The following is a 21,167-nucleotide window of genomic DNA, read 5'->3' as shown; positions in this document are numbered from 1 at the left end:
CACCACACCCTGCCCCTCGAGATTACAACCAGGGCAGCCAACGGGGTCCTGCTCCACTTCCTCCCGGAGTTAGTCATCCCCAGGACAGCCTCTGTGGCCTCCTCACCCCCAGGGTGTGCCGTGCAGTACTTCCCCTCTGCTTCAGTGGACCTGGGGGTCCTTGCTGTTTCCGTTTTTGTTTTTTGTGTTGTTTTTTGTTTTTTGTTTTTGAGACAGAGTCTTGCTCTGTTGCCCAGGCTGGCGTGCAGTGGCGCGATCTCAGCTCACTGAAGCCTCTGCTTCCCAGGTTCAAGTGATTCTCCTGCCTCAGCCTCCTGTGAGTAGCTGGAATTATAGGCACCTGCCACCATACCCAGCTAATTTTTTGCATTTTTAGTAGAGACAAGGTTTCGCCATGTTGGCCAGGCTGGCCTCAGGTGAGCTGCCCACCTCAGCCTCCCAAAGTGTTGGGATTACAGGCATGAGGCACTGTGCCCAGCTGTCCTTGCTGTTCCTGAAATAAAGAAACATCCTTATAACCGGTTTATGCTTGCCATGGGCGTGCCACACTGTGCTCACCTGTTGAAGCTCAGGTAATACAGTTAACAATGCCACGTAATAAGAAGCCACCTAAGAGAACGGGGGGGCTTGCTGCATACCTGCTGTGGGTCTGCACACCCCAGAAGCTGCATGCTGATGACTGCACAGAGAAGCCCTCCCAGGCACTTTAGCTGGGGACTCCACATATGCGGGAGGAACGGCAGAGACTCAAATGACACTGTCCAAATATCCCCAACAACTGTGGACAGGACAAAGTTGAGTTCCTGGCTCACCGCAGTGAGGGACAGTCCCAGCTCAGAGTGCCACAGCAGTGACTCGGAGCAGGAGAGGAAGGAAAGGGAAGGTCTGGCTTCTCGAGAGCTCCAAGTCTGGTTTAGGGTGGATCTTCCAGTGGTGTGGGTCAGGGGATCACGACGGAGTAGTTTAGGGTGGGTGCACACAGTACAGTCAGTACCTTGAGATGAAGAGGGTTCAAGAGTCCTGGAGCATGCACTGTGGATTCCTGTTGAAGAATCAACGGGAAGAGTCTCTTGGTTGCAGAGATTAGTCCCACCATCAAGGACTTGAAAGACTCAGGGGTGGTGATTCCCACCACACCCCTGTTCAACTCTCCCATTTGGCCTGTACAGAAGACAAATGGATCTTGGAGAATGATAGTGGATGATCGTAAGCCTAACTGAGTGGTGACTCCAATTGCAACTGCTGTACCGGATGTGGTTTCATTGCTCTAACAGATTAGCACATCTCCTGGTACCTGGCATGCAGCCATTGACTTGACAAGTGCCTTTTTCTCCATTCCTGTCCATAAGGCTCACCAGAAGCAATTTCAGCTGGCAAGGCCAGCAACATACCCTCACTGTCCTACCTCAGGGGTATATCAACTACTCAGCTTCGTGTCGTAATCTTGTTTGCGGAGGTCTTGATTGTTTTTCCCTTCCACGAGGTATCACACTGGTCCATTACATTGATGAGATTATGCTGATTGGATCCAGTGAGCAAGAAGTAGCAAACGCACTGGACTTATTGGTGAGACATGTGTGTGCTGGGGGGTGGGAAATAAATCTGACTAAAATTCAGGGAACTTTTACCTCAGTAAAATGTCTAGGGGTCCAGTGGTGTGGGACCTGTCAAGATATTCCTTTTAAGATGAAGGATTAGCTGCTGCATTTAGCCCCTCCTACAATGAAGAAAGAGGCACAATGCCTAGTGGGCCTATTTGGATTTTGGAGGCAATGCATTCCTCATTTGGATATGTTACTCCAGCCCATTTATCGAGTGACCCACAGGCTGCCAGTTTTGAGTGGGGTCCAGAACAGGAGAAAACTCTGCAACAGGTCCAGGCTGCTGTGCAAGCTGCTCTGCCACTTGGTCCATATGACTCAGCAGATCCAATGGTGCTTGAGGTGTCAGTGGCAGACAGGGATGCTGTCTGGAGCCTCTGGCAGGCCCCTATAGGTGAATCACAGCGGAGGCCTCTAGGATTTTGGAGCAAGGCCCTGCCGTCTTTTGCTGATGACTACTCTCTTTTGGAGAGACAGCTCTTGACCTGTGACTGAGCTTTAGAGGAAACTGAAAGTTTGACTATGGGTCATCAAGTCCCCACGTGACCTGAACTGTGTGTCATGAACTGGGTGCTTTCTGACCTATCTAGCCATAAAGTGGGTCGTGCACAGCAGCATCCCATCACCAAATGGGAGTGGTATGTACGTGATTGGGCTTGATCAAGTCCTGAAGGCACAAGTCAGTTACATGAAGAAGTGGCTCAAATGCTCATTGTCTCCACTCCTGTCACCCTCCCTTCTCTCCCCCAGCCTGCACTGATGGCCTCATGGGGAGTTTCCTATGATCAGTTGACAGAGGAAGAGAAGACGAGGGCCTGGTTCCCAGATGGTTCTCCACGATAGGTAGGCACCACCTAAAGTGGACAGTTGCAGCACTGCAGCCCCTTTCTAGGACATCCCTGAAGGACAGCGGTGAAGGGGAATCTTCCCAGTGGGCAGCTTCGAGCAGTGCACCTGGTTGTGCACTTTGCATAGAAGGAGAAATGGCCAGATGTGCCATTATTTACTGATTCATGGCCTGTAGCCAATGGTTTGGCTCAGGGACTTGGAAGAAGCATGATTGGAAAATTGGTGACCAAGAAATCTGGGGAAGAGGTATGTGGATGGACCTCTCCGAGTAGTCAAAAACTGGGAAGGTGTTTGTATGCCATGTGAGTGCTCACCAGTGGGTGACCTCAGCAGAGGAGGATTTTAACAATCAAGTGGATAGGATGACCCGCTCTGTGGACGCCACTCAGCCTCTTTCCCCAGCCACCCCTCTCGTTGCCCAGTGGGCCCATGAGCAAAGTGGCCATCACCACAGGGATGGAGGTTACACATGAGCTCAGCAACATGGTCTTCCACTCACCAAGGCTGACCTGGCTGTGGCCACTGCCGAGTGCCCAGTTTGCCAGCAGCAGAGACCAACACTGAACCCTTGATATGGCACCATTTCCCAGGGTGATCAGCCAGTTATTTGATGGCAGGTTGATTATATGGGATCTCTTCCATCATGGAAAGGGCAGTGGTTTGTCCTCACTGGAATAGACACTTCAGATATGGGTTTGCCTATCCTGTATGCAATGCTCTGCCAAGACTACCATCTGTGGACTCACGAAATGCCTTATCCACCATCATGGTATTCCACACAGCATTGCCTCTGACCAAGGCACTCACTTTACAGCTAAGGAATTGTGGCAGTGGGCTCATATTCACAGAATTCACTGGTCTTACCATGTTCCCTATTGTCCTGAAGTAGTTGGAAGTAAGACCTCTAGGCCAGCAGAACATAATATTGTCCTGAAGTAGTTGGATTGATAGAATGGTGAAATGGGCCAGGTGCGGTGGCTCACGTCTGTAATCCCAGCACTTTGGGAGGCCGAGGCGAGCAGATCGCCTGAGGTCAGGAGTTCAAGACCAGTCTGACCAATATGATGAAACCCAACTCTACTAAAAATTAGCCAGGCATGGTGGCGTGCTCCTGTAATCCCAGCTACTCCGGAGGCTGAGACAGGAGAATCACTTGAATCTGGGAAGTAGAGATTGCAGTGAGCCAAGTCATGAGTATTTCGTCCTTATTTTATTAGGAATATGTCTGTGCATGTATACCCTTGTACTAAGAAAATATCTTCACTTTATTTCTTCTTTTTCCTTCTACCATGTGACATAAGATGTATTGACTTCATATCAATATTTAAGTGTTGTTAACTTCATGTAATACCATTTAGGTTAAGCGTTAGTGTGCTTCCAGTTGTACGAAGGACAGCAATATTATGTTAGGCTTAATTATGACTTTATTATTCTCTTTATTTGAAAATTACATGTGATCTCAGGAGATGTGTATGGGTTCAAGTTGACAAGGGGTGGGCCTGTGATGATTAATACTGAATGTCAACTAGAATGAAGGATGCAAAGTACTGTTCCTAGTGTGTCTGTGACGGTGTTGGTGGAGGAGAGTAACATTTGAGTCCGTGGACAGGGAGAGGCAGATCCACCCTCAATCTGGATGGGCATCATCTAGTCAGCTGCCAGCACGGCTAGAAAAAAAGCAGGCAGAAGAAGATGGAAGGACTAGACTTTCTGAGTCTTCCAGCCTTCATCTTTCTCCTATGCTGGATGTTTCCTGCCCTCAAACATCGGACTCCAAGTTCTTCAGCTTTTGGACTCTTGGACTTACGCAGTGGTTTGCCCAGGGCTCTCAGGCCTTCAGCCACAGACTGAAGGCTGCACTGTCAGCTTCCCTCCTTTTGAGGTTTTGGGACTCGGACTGGCTTCCTGGTTCCTCAACTTGCAGATGGCCTATGGCGGGACTTCACCTTGCGATCGCGCGAGTCGATTCTCCTATTCAATTCCCCTTCATATATACATCTGTCCTATTAGTTCTGTCTCTCTAAGGAACCCCGACTAATACAGGGTCTTTAGGGAGATTCCTGCAATGAGCAGTTAAGTCCTTTGCAAGTTTCATCCTCCTGAGCAAGAGTCTCCAGGAACACTAAAGTTCTGCTAATGCAGACTTGGGGGTAGACGTCCAAGCTGTGGCCCCAGTAGGCGAGTAACATCACCAAAAGCCCAGTGGAGAGCCGTGGAGTCAGGAACTGACTCAGAGCAACACCTAGAGCCAGATTCTCCTTGAAATGTGCACCCTTGCTGGTGGAGCTTTCCAGGACCTGCCGGCCTCAGTGGGCACCTGAGAGCAGCAGGTGTGCCCTCCGCACCCACCCAGAGACCTGGCTCCTCCAGGCCCCAGAGCGGCTGCAGGGCAGTTGGCTCCCTCCAGAGTGGGGGTTGGAACCAGTGTCAAGGCCAGGCGTGTCCCCTGGGCTGGACGGTCCCAGTCCCTCTGATGGGACCTGCCCCCTCATTTTCCGCTTATCATGTCTGGTGGGTGGTGGGAAGATGGACAGCTCACCTGGCTGGACCTGGTGGGGCCCTGCACACACTACTCTTTAGGGTCCTGTGAGGAACCAGAGGGTACCTCTGCTTGGCTGTGAGGACAGACTATGCCTGCAGCCCTGCCGCTGGGGAGAGGTTCTCTACCGAGTCAAACCAGAGCCCAGACCCCAGGAAAGGGATCAAGGGCTGCCTGCTCCACCTCTGTTTGGTTATTTCCTATTGGCGGGAAGAGGAATCCAGGACTTCCCTTGAGCAATGCCAGATATGTCCACACCCACGGGCTTCCTCTCCTCAACCTCAGGACACACGGCCCTGCTTCCTCCTTGTGGCTAACTAGCCCCACGTTTGCCCCTGCTTCCTCCTTGTGGCTGACTAGCCCTACTCTTGCCCTAGGTTCGAAGGTGGCTCACTTCCTCTTTCTCTCCTCCAGAGAGGCACGCTCTGTCACCATGTGCCAGCTCCAGGACAGGGGTTTTCGGAAGACCCATGGAATCCTTCCATCCCCAACCCCTGGGCAGGGACCCAGCAGCTCACAGAGTTGACCCAGCCTGACCCCCACTACCTCTTCCTCACCAATATCCCATCTCGCCCAGTCCTCAGGACAGCCCAGGCCATCCTTTCCTCCTGGCTCAGGCACCAGGCCCCAACCTGGGAGCATGAGGTTTATTGAGCGCCTGTTATCCCCCTGAGTGGGAGGCCATCCGGCAGCCCCACACCTGCATGAGGAGCAGGGACTGTGGGCCCACACAGACCTGGGCTCTCCCCACCCGGGACGCAGGACCTCGGACCAGCTCCCTGCAGGCCATGCCAATAAGGGCAGGTGAGAGCTGCGGCCCCTTCTACTGAGAGGGAGAGACAACCCTGCTGACAGCTGGGATAGTCATGCTGAGAGCAGGGAGTAGTGGTGCTGAGTTTGGGGGACAGTCATGCTGAATTGGGGGACAGTTGTACTACACACAGCAGTCTTCCCTCTCCCCTCTCCTCATGTCCCCATGTCCAAGCAATGCTTTCTCTTGGCCTCCTTCCCCTTTGCTCCGTCTCCCAGTCAATGTCCAAGCACTGGTTTCTCTTGGACTTCCTCCCCTTTGCTCCGTCTCCCAGAGAGACGGCCATAGTCCTCCCGAGGGTTCTTCCCGCAAAGGGAGCCACCTGGTTGGAATGCCAGTCCTCCTTGGGTCTCCAGGGAAGGGTGGGTAGATTTGCTTTCCCCACCTCCCGGTAGGTGTGCTTGGGGGGAACGCTGCTGCAGAGAGCAGGGTGCGAGGATGGTCTGGGGCTCGGTAAACACCAGCGGACACCAGAGAAGCCGAAAATCCAACCTCAAAAGGCCTGGGGCTGGAGTAGGCACCATCATCCACCAGTGCCACGTCCCCACAGACTCCTTTCTCTCCCTCTGCCTTTATACCGCACTCCTTCTTTCCCTGCCTCTCCTCCATGCCTAAGCACCACTTTCATGCGTTGAGTGCATAGCTTTTTATTTTAACCATGTTCTTGCAAAATGAATCTGTGTGTGTGTATTTTTAACTTAGGTAAATGGCATCTGTGGCACCTGGCTCTGAACATTACTTCCTCCACCGAGCTTGCATCGTGCACGTGTGACTTTTACCATCACGCATCGTGGTGCATCGGCGTTCAGCCCGATGCTTTCCACAGCCATGCCACGTTCCCCAGGCTGCACCTACTGGGTGATCCAGGTGGCCTCTAAGCTCACCTCCACTCCCAGCGCCAGTGCTGCAGTGCCACCCCCGCACCCCTTCCACCGCCTCCCCCAACCCCTGCACCTCCGCCGGAACCTGTGCCAGAGTCCTCCTGGCTCAAGCCAAGGTGAGGACTTCCGAGCAGTAAAACTGGACTGTTTTGAAAGCCTGGTGGGGACCGTGCTGGTTTCTTTTCTTTTCTTTTCTTTTCTTTTCTTTTCTTTTCTTTTCTTTTCTTTTCTTTTCTGAGACTGATTCTCACTCTGTCGCCCAGGCTGGAGTGCAGTGGTGCGATCTCGGCTCACTGCAAGCTCTGCCTCCCGGGTTCACGCCATTCTCCTGCCTCAGCCTCCTGAGTAGCTGGGACTACAGGTGGCCACCACCACGCCCTGCTAAATTTTTTGTATTTTTTAGTAGAGACGGGGTTTCACCGTGTTAGCCAGGATGGTCTCGAACTCCTGACCTCGTGATCCGCCTGCCTCGGCCTCCCAAAATGCTGGGATTACAGGCGTGAGCCACCGCACCTGACCCGGTGCTGGTTTCTACATTTTCCCACCAACTCTTGGCATGCTCCTGCTTCCTAAGTGTGCCCGGGATTTGGAATATCCTGTTGGTACTCACCAGCTTCACAGTGGACAATGTCAGCTGTCAATCAAGCAAACTGCTCCTTCCCAGCTTTCTCTGCGGGGACTGCTGCCTTTCACTGTTCATACCTTAGCTCTAGACGTCAACCTTTGTGTGCTTCAGACATCGCAAATCTCTTCTTCCATTCTATCAGCTCTCCAGGGACTTTGCCCCTACAGTTTTTTGAGCTAATAATTTTGGCTTCTAAAGTTTTCTTAGTTGGGTGTGACGGCTCATGCCTGTAATCCCAGACCAGGTGTGTGCGTGTGATCCATGGGGCTCTGCAGCAGAGAAGACAGACCAGGTGTGTGCCTGTGTGTGTGTGTGTGTGTGTGTGCACGCCCATGCGTGCTGCCCCTTTGGAGCCTCAGTTTCCCTATGTGTAGCAAGTTTGAACCAGAATCCCAGCACTTCAGGAAGCTGAGGTAGGAGGATTGCTTGAGCCCAAGACTTCAAGACCACATGGTGAGACCCTATCTCTACAAAAAAGTAAATTAGCCAGTTGTGTTGGTACACGCCAGTAGCCCTAGCTACTCAGGAGGCTGAGGTGGGGGGATCCCTTAAGCCCAGGAGTTGGAGGCTGCAGTGAGCTGTGATTATACCACTGCACTCCAGCCTGGATGACAGGGTGAGACCCTGTCTAAATAAATAAATTTTCTTTAAGAAGTATTTTGTAGCCCTTAAGCTCTAAAAATACTCTCCAGTCGTTTAGTTTACCGACTTTCTTCTTCTACTTTTCTAATCTGGCCCTTTAATCCATGGAGTCCTCCCGTGTCTGTGACCCACAGGTGCAGAAACGCATTGCTGACCTCCCTCTGCTAAGCAAACGTCCCCATTGGATTTGCAGTGTTGCCTTTGGGATTTAAGTTCCCATGTGGGGTCAGTGTTGGCCGTGTCTCTGGGCTCTTGGTTCTAGGCCATCGCTCTTCTTGCCAGTGCGACGTGGCATTTATTTCTGTGTCTTTGCAGGGCGTCTTCCTATCTCACAGGACGAGCTTATGCCCTTTGCCCTTCTTTTCTGATGTTGAGCTAGCCATCTGAGGACCTTAACTCCTCCATCACGTCTGATTTCCCCAAACACTGTTGATTGTGATTGCATTGAATTTGTGAGTTCGTCTGGAGATACTCGGCATTGTCCTGACATTAGGCTGCTGCGTCTGAGAGTGTGGAAAACGCAGAGCCCTGCCCGTCTTCAGATGGTCTTCCACGTCTTGTATCAGAGTGGACAGTTTTGGTTGATTCCTAGATACTTAATGAATTCTACTCCTGCGGCGAATGGCATCTTTTACAAAATTATATTTTCTAGTTGGCATTGCTGGGGAAAAGGAATGGTTTGGACTTCTGTAGGCCCAATATGTCTAGCAGAAATAGGCCATGTATCTGTCAATCCTACTGGCTTTTTTTCTAGGTAGATCATTTGATTAGGAAGAAGTCAATGACTCGCTAAAAATGAAGCCCAGAAAAACTAGTTCTCCGTTGTCTAGAGTGGTAAGAACTCATTCTTTACACACGTGCACGAACGCATGCATGCATGCACACCCCCCTATCCCCGATACACCTGGTCTGTCTTCTCCCCTGCAGAGCCTCATGGGTTCTGCTTGGTGTCATGTCTCGTGCTCCATCCACAGCACACCAGGGACACAGGCAGCAGAGCTCAAGCCTGCTTGAACAAACAGGCCAGGTATTCATAGAGTTCTGGTAGCAAGGGAGCAAATTCTCTCCCATTTCTGTCCTCCAGCCTCAGAGGTGTCTTATTCCTCTTCCTGGAGTGACTGGGGAGTGGCTACCAAGTTGGAAAGGCAAGAGACACCCCGGCAGACCCAGTCCCCGGCCCCTGGTAGCCTCACTGGAGGACACCTGATGGCGGGCCTCTCTGGAGGACGGGTGCCTCCTGCCACATGAACTCCCTGACTCCAGGTAGTCTAGGCTGCAATGCCCAGCGGCAGCCCGGGCCAGGGGAAGGGTGGGCAAGAAGCCAGGGCTCCAGTCCAGCTTTGAGCAGGCTCTGCAACAGGACGGACTCCCCTGCTCGGAGCCTTGGTTTCCCCGTGTATAACCCGCGGAATGTCATCTGCAGCAGAGTCTGCGGAATGTCCCCGTGTATAACCCGCCGAGACCAGATGACATTTCAGAGCCTTCTCTGCTGAAGCTGAGGCTCCTTTCCACCCTCTACTCCACCCCCGCCCCCCTGCTGGCTCCATCTTCCAGTTCCAGGAGTCACTGTCGCCGTCAGCTGGTGATCCTGCCACTACTCAGGCCTCATGGGCAGGTAAGGGTCCCCCGGCTCTTGTGTCGGGATCTCCTTTGCGGTAAGAGATCCTGGCATCTGTAGAGAATGGGTTTAGGAAAAGACACACCTGCCCTCAGGGTGGTTTGTCCCAGGGCTTAAGGCAAAGCAGACCAATAACATGCTTAGGAGGTGGGAATGTGAGATGGGGCAGCGGTGGTGGAAACAGGCTGGCAGCTCCCCCGACTGCCCCCAGCAGCAACCTCGGGGATATACCCAAGAGAAATGAGACAGGCCTCCACACAAACCCTCGCCCAAGCATGTTCACAGTAGCACACTTCACAATCAGCAAAAGGTGGAGGCGACCCGGGTACCCTGGACAGAAAGGGATGAACACAGTGTGGTCTCCCCACACAGGGGAGAGTCCCTCTCCTTTCCTCTGTCCCCGCGCCGTCACCTCCTCCCTGCCCAGACCCCTGGGCTGGCAGCAGCATTGCCCTTTCTAAAACCCCCTACCAGCTACAAAAGGGGAGGTGCTTCTCAGCCCTTATGAGGGAGCAGAGGGCAAGAGTGAGGCACAGAAGGCACGGAACATGGGTCCAGGAAACGACAGGGCAGCCCTCCTAACATGCCCCACATGAGAAGCCAGGCCACATGGCCCAGGATTCCACTGATGGGAGCTCGCCACAGTGGACCGATCCACAGACAGAGAGGAGATTCCTTGTGGCCAGGGGATGGGAAGAAGGGTGGCAGGGGGGTGACAGCCAAAGGGTCCAGGGTTTCTTTTAAGGTGAGGAAAATGTCCTAAAACTAGAATATGATGATGGCTGCACGACTGCGTGACTATACAGAAAACCATGGACCTGTGCCCTTTAAATGGGTGGATTCCGCCAGGCGCAGCGGCTCAACGCCTGTCATCCCGGCACTTTGGGAGGCCGAGGTGGGCGTATCACTTGAGGCCGGGAGTTTGAGACCAGTTTGGCCAACATGGTGAAACCCCATTTCTACTAAAAATACAAAAATTAGCCGGGCGCGTTGGCGCACGCCTGTAACCTTAGCTACTGGGGAGGCTGAGGCAGGAGAATCGCTTGAACCCAGGGGTCGGAGGTGGCAGTGAGCTGAGATCGCACCACTGCACTCCAGCCTGGCCAACAGGGCGAGACTCTGTCTTAAAAAAGTAAATAAATAAAACAAAATAAATGGGTGAATTCTATGGTATGTGGTTTACATCTCAACAAAGACTTTACATTTTGCAAAGAGTGCTGGGATGAAGGTACTGAGTAGGCCTCCCCCAGCACCCAGGCCCAGGGGTTCTTAAACGGCGAGGTGGGGGAGCCTAACTCTGAATACTTTAAAGGGGGGATTTTCTCTATCCCAGGATTGCAGGGTGGGACAGGCCCCGCTCTGCTACACAACATGGTCTTTTCTTCCTCTCCCCTCTTCCTTCCTTCTTTTCTCCTTCCCCTTTCCTCTGTCCCAGCACTGTCACCTCCTCCCTGCCCAGACCCCTGGGCAGACAGCAACACTGCCCTTTACAAAGCCCCCTACCAGCTACAAAAGGTGAGGCGCTTATCAACCCTTACGAGGGAGCAGAGGGCGAGAGTGAGGACGTCGGGCAGCACCAGCCAGAGGGACAAACACATTCATGCTTGGAACTATTTGGAGGTCAGCCGGGGCCTGGAGGCAGAGGCACCTGGGGCTCCAGCAGGAGGTATCCCTCACCCTGAGGCCCACTTTAATTTCCCAGAGATAATAACACCGGCGCCGAGTATCTGCCAGGCACCTGAAGACGGATGACCAGTGTTTGCAGGGTAATAGTTTGTGTCAGAGTAAATTGGAATTTATACCCCAGGAGGCAGATAATCCCCTTTAGAACTCTCCAGCCTCCCTGGGACTGGAGGGGCTTTCACAGGCTGCTTGCTGAAGACATAAACAAAGACAGCTCCACAGAAGCACCCTGCTGGCCCGAGTCCTATTTTTAATATCTTAATTGAGTCTCCAAGCCCTAGAACACGGTGGCGCGACCAAATCTCCAGCCTCCACCTCCAGCTCTGTGTAGGAGAGAGGTCAACGTCACCTTCTGCGAAGCCGCGGAAAACAAACTGGGAAGTAGGGTCTGTTTGGGGGAAGGGGCAATTGCTGGTATTTTGGTGGTGGTTGTTTTGTTTTTGTTGTTTAGCTTTGTGTATATTTTCAAAGCTTATGAAAAGCTGAGAAAAATCCAGGTTCACGTTCTCACCTAAGTTAAACCAGTGGTTCTCAAAATCCCAAATTATTTTATTGCTTTTTGTTCCCCGGAACCAGCTCACAATCTGCTTTGTGCTTGATTTAAAGGCGCTGACAAGCTGCTGCCCGTTCCCCAGCACGGTGGCGAGACTGGATTGGGACTGTCATATATAATGCATGGAGTCGGGGCCGGGAGCCGTGTTGGATGCCTGTGTGATCCGCTTTGGAGCGCGGTTCCCAGAGCCATTGTGCAAACATATTTACTCTGCATAAAAGAATGGGATGAAGCTGCAAAGGACATTCATTCATCGAAGTGGATTTAATTTTTAAACTCGCATTAGGACAGGATTAACCTTGCTGAAGGGTATGGTGATGTGGGTGGAATGTATAAAACTAATCTAGGATCCACGTTGGTATGGGAGGAGCGCTGGGTGGAATTAAATATTTATTGCACATAAATGCCTTCTCCTCCACCTCCCTCACCCCTGCACAGTCACCTCTGTGTAGCGGGTTCTCTGCTACAGTAGAGGGCAGAGCACGGGACCGCAGCTTCTTCCATCCTCCCAGCACCCCGATCTGGTCATGGCAGTGACAAGAGACACCGGGGGGTGGGCACGTGGGTTTGCAGGCTCACACACACACACACACACACATGCATGCACACACGTACACACTCTGTCCCTGCCTGGGTTCTTTCTCTCCTTCTACAGAGGAGCACTCTCTCAGAGGCAGAGAGAGCCCAGCCAGCCATGGTCACCACTAAGTCACCTCCATCATACTCTGAGTTAGGGGGGCAAGTGAGCCTCCCATCCCCAGTGAAGAATCCTAGGGAAGAATCTGATTGGCTAGTCACCTGCCAGTCATCACAACTGAGGGAAATGACGGGTGGAGCTGCTGGGCGCAGACAATGACCAGGATGCAGGCAGGCTGACCATCCCATCGTTTTGCCTGGAACTGTCCCAGTATTAGCAATGACAGTCTCATGTCCCCAGGGCAAACCAGGGTGGCCGGTCACTGAAGTTCAAGTCTCTCTAGAAATTTCCACATCTAATGAGTAAGTTGGGTAAGTGGGCTATAACCTGTTTCTCAAGCACTTTATTTGTGTGATTTGCCCAGAAATTGCTTCAATAAGAGATGTTCAAAAAGGAACAACAAATAAGAAGTGAAACAGTGTCGGAGGGTACCTTGCGGTTTCTTCAGCAAAATGCACATCCCTCCGTTATCTTGTGGTTTAAATCAAAGCTGCCTTTTGGAAACTCCCACTGATTCCCCAGCCTCGTGGAGGGTGGCAGGTTCCTCTTTTAAGTGTTGCAGGCTAGGAGTTGCGTGGTTAATGCTGGGGTCATACACACGCTGTATTTGCTACCACAGCCCCCCACCGCTAGAAGTCTCCCAAGAGGAAATCGGTGGCGTGGTCATGCACAGCTCCTGTGCTCCTGATGGAGACTGTCATGGATCCAGGGCCATCTAGACATCTAGGTATTTTCGGCTTTCTTCCCTTAGGACGAGAGGACCAAGGCCTGAGCAGCCCCGAATCGCTCCCATGAGGGCCCAGACAGGCACGGAGGAGGGTGATTGGTTCCTGAGAATGTGGATGCCTGGAGCGGTGCATGGGGCTGTTTCTGCCTCGTTCTGAGCCTGCACTGGGGCCTCGGGTCCCTGCAGAGCTGGTGGCCCACAGCTGGTAGCACTGTCCAGGTGCAGGTTGCAATCATTTTCCATGTAAAGGATGTGCATGTGACCTAACAATAGTGGCCGACCTTCAGTAAGAGCCACCTGGGATGGTGCAGGTCACCGGACTGCCTTTCTTCACCCGTGTCCCATCCGCAGAGGGGAGGGGAGACTTCACCGTACATTTTACATTTGGGGAAACTGAGGCAACCTGGAGGCGGTCGCAGAGCTAACCATTAGCGGGAGAGCATCAGGCACATGAGGACCTGCAGCTTTGCAGGAGGAAGCCCCTGGTGCCCCTGAGTGTCCTCACGGGCACTCTCGGCTGGAGGTTCATCTTTCAAATCAGCTCTGCCTCCTCCAATCAGCTCCGTCTGGTTTAGCTCAGCTAACAGGATGCGTCAGCTTACCCAATTAAAACACTTTACACTCTCGGCCGGGCGCGGTGGCTCAAGCCTGTAATCCCAGCACTTTGGGAGGCCGAGACGGGCGGATCACGAGGTCAGGAGATTGAGACCATCCTGGCTAACCCGGTGAAACCCCGTCTCTACTAAAAAATACAAAAAACAAAAACAAAAAAAAACTAGCCGGGCGAGGTGGCCGGTGCCTGTAGTCCCAGCTACTCGGGAGGCTGAGGCAGGAGAATGGCGTAAACCCGGGAGGCGGAGCTTGCAGTGAGCTGAGATCCGGCCACTGCACTCCAGCCTGGGCGACAGAGCAAGACTCCGTCTCAAAAAAAAACAAAAAAAACTTTACACTCTCACGTAAGGACCGATAAGCTTAACCTTTAGGGACAGGTTTGGTTTTGGTCTTGCGTCTTCCTGTCACAGGCTTCAGCTGTCGCATGGATGAGGAAGTCAGGGAGGTAACTGACCAGACCAGCGCACCTTCTCCTTGCCCCTGGCTGGCTAGCTGGGACTTTCCCCCTCTGCCTCTCCAAACCTGAGGCTGGAAGGGGCCCATGGGCTGTGTTTGGGAATCTGGGAGGTTGCCAAGCCCCGTCTATCAGGGTGGCTGGTTCTGTCCCTAAGTTGGAGCTCAGGACTGGCTTCAGCCAAGGCAGTGCCCAGAGCCTTTGAGAGACCCCAGGTTGGGGTCCGTGGGGTGGGCCTGGCTCTTCAGGGAAGGCTGCTGTCAGGGAGCATGGGCCGCCGCACGCTCTCCTCCTGGTGTTGACAGTGACGGATGTGGTCAGGGCAGGACCCAGACAGGGAAGAGCTGAGGTTCCTGGCGGGTCACTTTGGCTCTTTCCTGCTCTGCTCTGTGGCTGCAAATACAAACCTGGGGCCCAGCAGGGACAGGCGTCCCCACCTGTCAAAGGCCTACGGGCCCAGAGAGGGGGACGTTGCTCCTCCCGGCCCTGGTGTCGGAAGCACGGGATGACTGGCCTTTGTCAAGAGGCAGAGGAGGGCGGGATGCCTGCTGGGCACGGGGACGCTCAACTTCCAAGCAGGTCTTGCTGCTCTCCTGCCCTGCAGGTGACAAAGCTGAGGCTCTGTTGGGAGTGGCAGTCTGCCTGTCATCCCTGGCAGTGGGTCACCATGGAGCCTGGCTCTGGGACCTGGAATTGGACCTGGGTTATGCAGCTGGCCCATGCGGGTGCTGGCCTTGCCTCTCTGGGCCTCCAAATCCTGAGCTACACAATGAGGACGAGGCCGGCTCTGCACTGAGAGCAAAGCCGATGGCAGAGGCCATGTACCGCAGGCCTGGACTCATCCACCTCACTATGCAGGCAGGTCCCAACCCCCAGAAGCTTCTGGAACTTGGAACTCTGTGCAGAAGCCCTCAGCAGAGCAGCCCAATTCTGCCTCTCCCAGCTTCCCCAAGAGCCTGCTGCCTCATTTGCAGGGGCAGGGAAGACCATGACGCCCCCCACCCTACATCCAGGCTCCCCCACAATCCACAGACCTGTCCATTTCACCTTTGTCCACGTCCCTTTCCCCTGCTGCCACTGCCCAGGCCCAGCCGCCCCCACCCCTCCACTGCTGGCACGCCTCTCTATCCCGGGCAGTCCTGCGCCACTGGGCCCAGCTGTGAGATGGAGCATAAGGGGCATGTGGCACCCCTGAGCACAGACCCTCCTGGGCTGTCCTGTTACAGAGAGAGGCAGATCGCCCTCCTCACAGCCTCTAGGCCCTCTGGGTCCAGCTGCGTTCCCTGCCCGACTCATCGTGTGAGTGCCAGGCATGGCCCTCGCCTGGGCACTCACCCTGCCACCCCCAGGACTCCCAGGGCCGGAGTCTCTGCCCTGGGCACTTGTATTTGCCTGATAACTGCTACTCGTCCTTCCGTCTTGTCTGCCCCGGCCAGTCATAACCCTCCCGTCTCCCCACTGACAGGACACGCTGCACCTTCAGAATCCCACCGTGGCCCTGGGACCACTTCACGTGTCTCTCAGCACACTGAGGCCAGGCACTCAGGGATCACATCTCTTTCCTGAGCAATGTACCTACAACCGCCACTAAATGAATGATGAACGGACAAGTGAATGAACACAGGCAGGTCTCAGGAGGTCCCTCCAGTCCTAAAACTGACTCGGGAACTTGATGAATGCCAGTGGGTGATTTTCTGGCTCTGAAGGCAGATGGGGGGAGTGGAGGACTCAGCCCTGCGTGCGTGCAGTGACCCAGCACTAGGAGAGGTGGGTGGCTCTGGCGGGGTGGCCGCCTGCGAGATGCTCCCCGGGGCTTGCTGGGGAGAGGGATGAGTAAACATCAGTCAGAGTTTTGTGACGGAGCCTCTGCCAGGGGAAGCCCACGGTATCACGGAGACAAGACAAGGGCATCCACCACAGGAGGGTGGACATAAACAGGGTGGGCAGGTGTGGGCTTTGTCATTCATCACGGCCAGGGCTGGGAGTCCTCAGCGCTTCCAGCTCTGGAGACAGGCCCAGAGCCCTGGAAAGGGGAGCTTCCATCAGTCCACAAAGGGCTGGGCCAGGTGTCCAAGGCAGACATCCGGGGTCCTTCTATTTGAACTGATGGGTGGACCCTCAGCTGCTGCGGGGGCTGGTCCAGGTTCCATCCCAGTCATGGCTGTCTATGCAGAACGTGGCACCCAGGCCCCAGGACTAGCAGATAATCCTTCAAGAGGGTCAGAAATGATGTGCCGAGCACAATTCTCCATGAGACAGAGGCCTCTGGACACGGGCCTGAGGGGCCCACATTGAAATAGGACTCTCTAATCACAACTGGGCACCAATTGGGCACCGGCTTCCATGGCTGAGGCCTGCTGGCTTCTCTCTCTCAGTGAACCGTGCTCTCGGCAGCCTCTGCGTGACATCCCTCAAGGCCGCAGCCACCTCTTGCTCTGCATCCGGGAGCAGGAGTGTCCGGGGTGGAGGCTCTGCCGCCCCATGGGCTGTGGGACTGTCTGTGCCAGGAGGAAGGCCTCCTACCCGTGCCCGCTGTGTGCCTGCTCAGGGGTTGAGGCAGCTGCACAGCTTACGAAGAGGATGGCACTCCCGTCCCAAGCTGCCAGGGTGCTCTGTGACCTCCTGTCCTTGGGCTCCTCTGCTGGTCCCCTCCCGTTCCTCCTAAGCCATCCTCGTGCCCTCCCCTTCTTTCCTGGAAAGCTTTGCATCCACTCATCAGAGCTTCACTGAGCACCCAGCCCGGGCCTCATGTGCCCCAGAAACACAGCCTTGAACACAACAGCAGGTTCCCTCTCAGAAGGTTCCCCACCTCCCCCTGGGCGGGGGAGAAGGAGACCAGCATTGGCATGCACTGTGGCAGGTGGAGATCAATTTGAAGAAAAGCAAAATGGGGCGGTGGTGGGCAGGGGACCGCAGGGGGTGCTATCTCAGAGCTCTCTGTAGGGGCGTCTGTGCAGAAACCCATTGCCATCACTTGTAGCTCATCTGTCCTTGTGGCAGCCCCGTGCCAGTTCTGCAGACCAAAGGACAAGGTTCAGAGAGGGTGAGCAGCTGGCAGGAGAACACACAGCAGCTAGTAGCAGGAGCAGAGCCCCGTCTTCCCTCTATCCGAGCCCTTTCCTTCTTGTTAGCTTTGCCCACCAAAGCCCTTCCCGTCTCCTTGCCTAGAGACAGTCAAGTGTGATGCTGTGTTCAGGATGACCCTGGCCAGGTGGAATAATTACAGTCCTAGGAAAAATGACAGAAAGCAAACATTCCAAGATATTAGCGAGTCGGTGTGGCTTTTTCTACTGCTTTACATTATTTTCTTCTTACTTTCCAAATTTTATGCAGTGAGAATTTATTACTTTCATTACCAGGAGCAAAAAAATAGAAACAAACAAAAAACCCTGTCTGATCGTTCAGACTAGTTCAAATGTCTTCTTTTCTAGAACTGGGATGACCAGGACATCTGCGTGTGAAAGGCGTGAAACAAACCTTAACAGATACTAAAGAATGTCAGACAAGCAGAATGAGGATGGCCCCAAGCAAGGTGGACCCTGCCCCAGCTGCAGGGAACAGAGAAGCTGCAGGTCAGTGTTGAGTGGCCCTTTACAAAGGACCATGACCCAGGTTGGGGGCAGTGGCTCACATACTTCGGGAGGCTGGATCACTTGAGGTCAGGAGTTCGAGACCAGCCTGGCCAACATGGTGAAACCCTGTCTCTACTAAAAATTAGCCGGACATGGTGGTGCACACTTGTAATCCCAGCTACTTGGGAGGCTGAGGCAGGAGAATAGCTTGAACCCAGGAGGCGGAGGTTGTGGTGAGCTGAGATTGCGCCACTGCACTCCAGCCTGGGCAAGAGTGAAACTCAGTCTCAAATAATAAAAACAAACAAACAAAAGAAAAAAACACATACACACACACACACACACAAATCAAAGGGCCGTGACCCACAAGGACGTGGGACACGGCTTTGGCTAAGCAAGCCCGGGTGTCCAGTGGTTATGGCCCCAGGAAGGGTCAGCAAGGCAAGTTCTGTATCCCTAAGACTCTCCAATGACCGAGTCTTGAGACAGAAACAGACAGTAGGCTCAGCTCTCTGGAGGGCCCTAACCAGGACAACACAGGTCCAACTCCAGGCAAAGTCATGCTCCCTGCCCCGCTCTGCACCTTGGAGCAAGCTGTCGGAAGGGCCGAGGACTCCTCTCAGTAGGCTTGGGAGGAAACAGGACCGAGTTCTATTTTTTAAATCACAAAATTAGAGCCATTTCTGTCTCTCCCTGGTCTGTCCCCTCTGAACCTGGGAGGCCCCTCTCCAGCAGAGGCTGCTTTTGTTCTCTCTCATTCTAGAAAAACACTCCCGAGCCTTCCTGCTGCTGCAAAGAGAGCTTTGATTCTTTGCCGAGAATCTGTACCGCGGGCTCCGAACGGGAGCGTTTCTCCGGAGAGGAACAGGAGGAGAATCATTTTGTCGACGGCAGGTAATTAAGTCGGCACGCAGAGAGGGAGGATGCGTTATGCGATGATTAATCCCCAAGACGGCAAGGACATTTTTCATCTTCAAATCTCTCCTCGGTGGTTCATGAATCATCTCAGCTCCTGGGAGAGAAGGGCTGGTGCTCGCCGTAAGAGCAAGGGAAACTGAGTCAGCCGTGCCCACCGCCCCCGCCACACGGCACAGAGTGGAAGCAGCCTCGGGAGGGTGTGCTCTGGGAGACCACGGGGTTTCTCCCCAGGCACCTCGTCCATGTGGCTTCCTGCCTCCCCAGTCGCGTCTGGGCAGGAATTCAGGAATCAATAAAAATGTTATTTTAAATAAAAAGAAAGCCGCCCTGCTCTGCTTGGCACAGGCTGCCACTGACCGCCTTCTGCACCTGCTTTTGTTCTGTTTTTCTCAGGTACCTGCCCATTTCCAGCTCCCAGCCTCCCTCAGAACACAGACTGTCTTGCCATTTTCTTAGCGAGCAGTTTGCAGTGCTATTTCGCTCTCAAACGCCTTCCTTTCCAATTGGGACAAACGGCTATGAATACGGCGCACCCTGTTTTGCATTCAAATTGTTGTGAAAGTTTTGCGGCCGTAAATAACAGGCTCTTGGTGCTCAAGACAGAATTATTATTACTTTTTTCTCAGTTCTCGGAACCAGTGATAAATTAAACATTTCTTTTGCCCCCGCCCCTTGCAGCTGGCAGGCAATGTGGAGCTGATTGCTCTGCCTCTGTCCTGACTGATGTGCCCCGAGGCCGGGAGAGGAACAAGACGACAGTGACTTGCCAGGGGCACAGGCACATGGGTGGGGAGCAGGTGTAAATGGGGGAGGGGGCACGTGCAGGGGGCTTTTCTGAGACAGGGCTTCTCTTCGGTGTTTTCTCTGGACAATCTTCCAATGATGAATAGAGTTTACCCTCAACGCTCAGAGGCTGACATTTGACATAGAGGGAAACTGAGGCACAGCGGAGGTCTCCAGAGAGATTCTCTGCCTACACACCGTTCCCTTTCCACAGTCCGCTCTGGGTCAGATCCTGGGAAGTGGTGTTTTTCCTCCGGGACGGGCGCTGGGCATGTGGGAGAGCCTGGCTCCTGGGCCCTGCCAAGTGGAAATGGAGGGTGCCGTCCCTCTTGGACTAAAAGGATGAGAGCCTGGCAGGTGCACTGGCCTGACTCACGTTCCTGCTGCAAGGTCCTGAGCACCTCCTTGGAGCCTCGGTTTCCTCACCTGCAAATGGTCTTGAAGATGTTCAAATGCCTTCTTCCTTCCCAAGGTCCTGAAAATGGCCGAGGGAGGTCCGGGCGGGGAGGATTACATGAGACACATGGGATCCGCCGTGACTCAGATCACAGGGTCCGCCGGGCACCCTGCCCAGACTGCCCCCCACCAACAGCTGCCATGCACAGGTGGGTGGTGGAGGCTCCAGCCCCGCTCAAGCCTGCAGGCACACTTTCTCATCGACGGACCCTAACGCATCCCTGTCTGCGGGCCGGGCTGGCAGGGGATTCACGCCCACCTGCCCCGCAGCACCCCGCCGTTCTGCCTCCACCCTGTCTGCCTCGCTCAAGTGCACGACGGCCAGGTGGATGGACGACCCTCCCAACCTCACCTGCCAGGTTTCCCGGAGGGAATGCAGCCCCTACTGGATCTTACTAGACCTGGGTTCTCAGATGACCCTTCCACATGAGAAAAGAGTCCGGGGCTGATGGGGGCATCGCAGCTTCCTGGGACCCTGCAGGAGACGGAAGAAGCCAGGGTGCTCATCACACAGGCCTCCAGCTTGCTCCAGGGGCTGGACCTGGGGACCAGCCTCGGGGATGGGTTCTTCCCTCTCCCTCTCCCTCTCCCCGTCTCCCAGCCCGCCAGCCCCTCCCAGGTGGAGGTGGGAGTAAGATGCCCCCCATGGAGCGCCTTTTTCTGTACCTGTGCAGAGCTGGGAGTGGCGGAGACAGGGCTTTGTCTAATAAGAGGAATCCATCTAGTTTGCTAAACCGCTTTCCCCTCTGGCGTCGTGCGGCTCCTCTCCAGGGAGCTTGGCCTGGCCGGGCCTGCAAGCGGCGCCTCCTCCCAGCCCCACCCTGCCTTTTGTCTTTTGTCTCTGATATCTGCGTTCCTCCTGCGTGTGCTTTGCTTCTTTCTGCTGCTCGCTGGCTAATAGGATCGAGCGGGAAGGCGCCAGGGGAGCCGGCAGCCTGGCCTGGGAGGGGCTCTCACTCTTCCTCTGCCAGGAGCCTTACTGAGTGCAGGGTGTTTGACTTCAGAAGCGCGTCCCCACGGCTTTCCTTTCCGCCTTCGTTCTGGGACTGATTTGTTTACTTATTTCAGAGTCTTGCGGTCCCTCTTTCTGGAGGGGTTTGCTGGATCACAGCTCCCCATTGCCCCGGGCCTAGTGTGTGGAGAATG

General features: G+C 54.2%; 1 long non-coding RNA gene across 1 annotated transcript; it reads left to right on the top strand.

The window, feature by feature from the left end:
- The first annotated feature begins 11,067 nt into the window (after positions 1-11,067).
- On the top strand, positions 11,068-20,271 carry LOC135967322 (uncharacterized). Its single transcript, XR_010581334.2, has 4 exons — positions 11,068-11,081; positions 13,251-13,469; positions 17,724-17,864; positions 19,176-20,271. It is a non-coding gene; the product is annotated as an uncharacterized lncRNA (long non-coding RNA).
- Positions 20,272-21,167: the final 896 nt, after the last annotated feature.

Source organism: Macaca fascicularis, chromosome 15 (assembly GCF_037993035.2).
Source record: "Macaca fascicularis isolate 582-1 chromosome 15, T2T-MFA8v1.1".
Lineage (NCBI taxonomy): Eukaryota > Metazoa > Chordata > Mammalia > Primates > Cercopithecidae > Macaca > Macaca fascicularis.
Note: the sequence above shows the minus strand (reverse complement) of the source record. Positions and strands in the feature narration are given on the sequence as shown.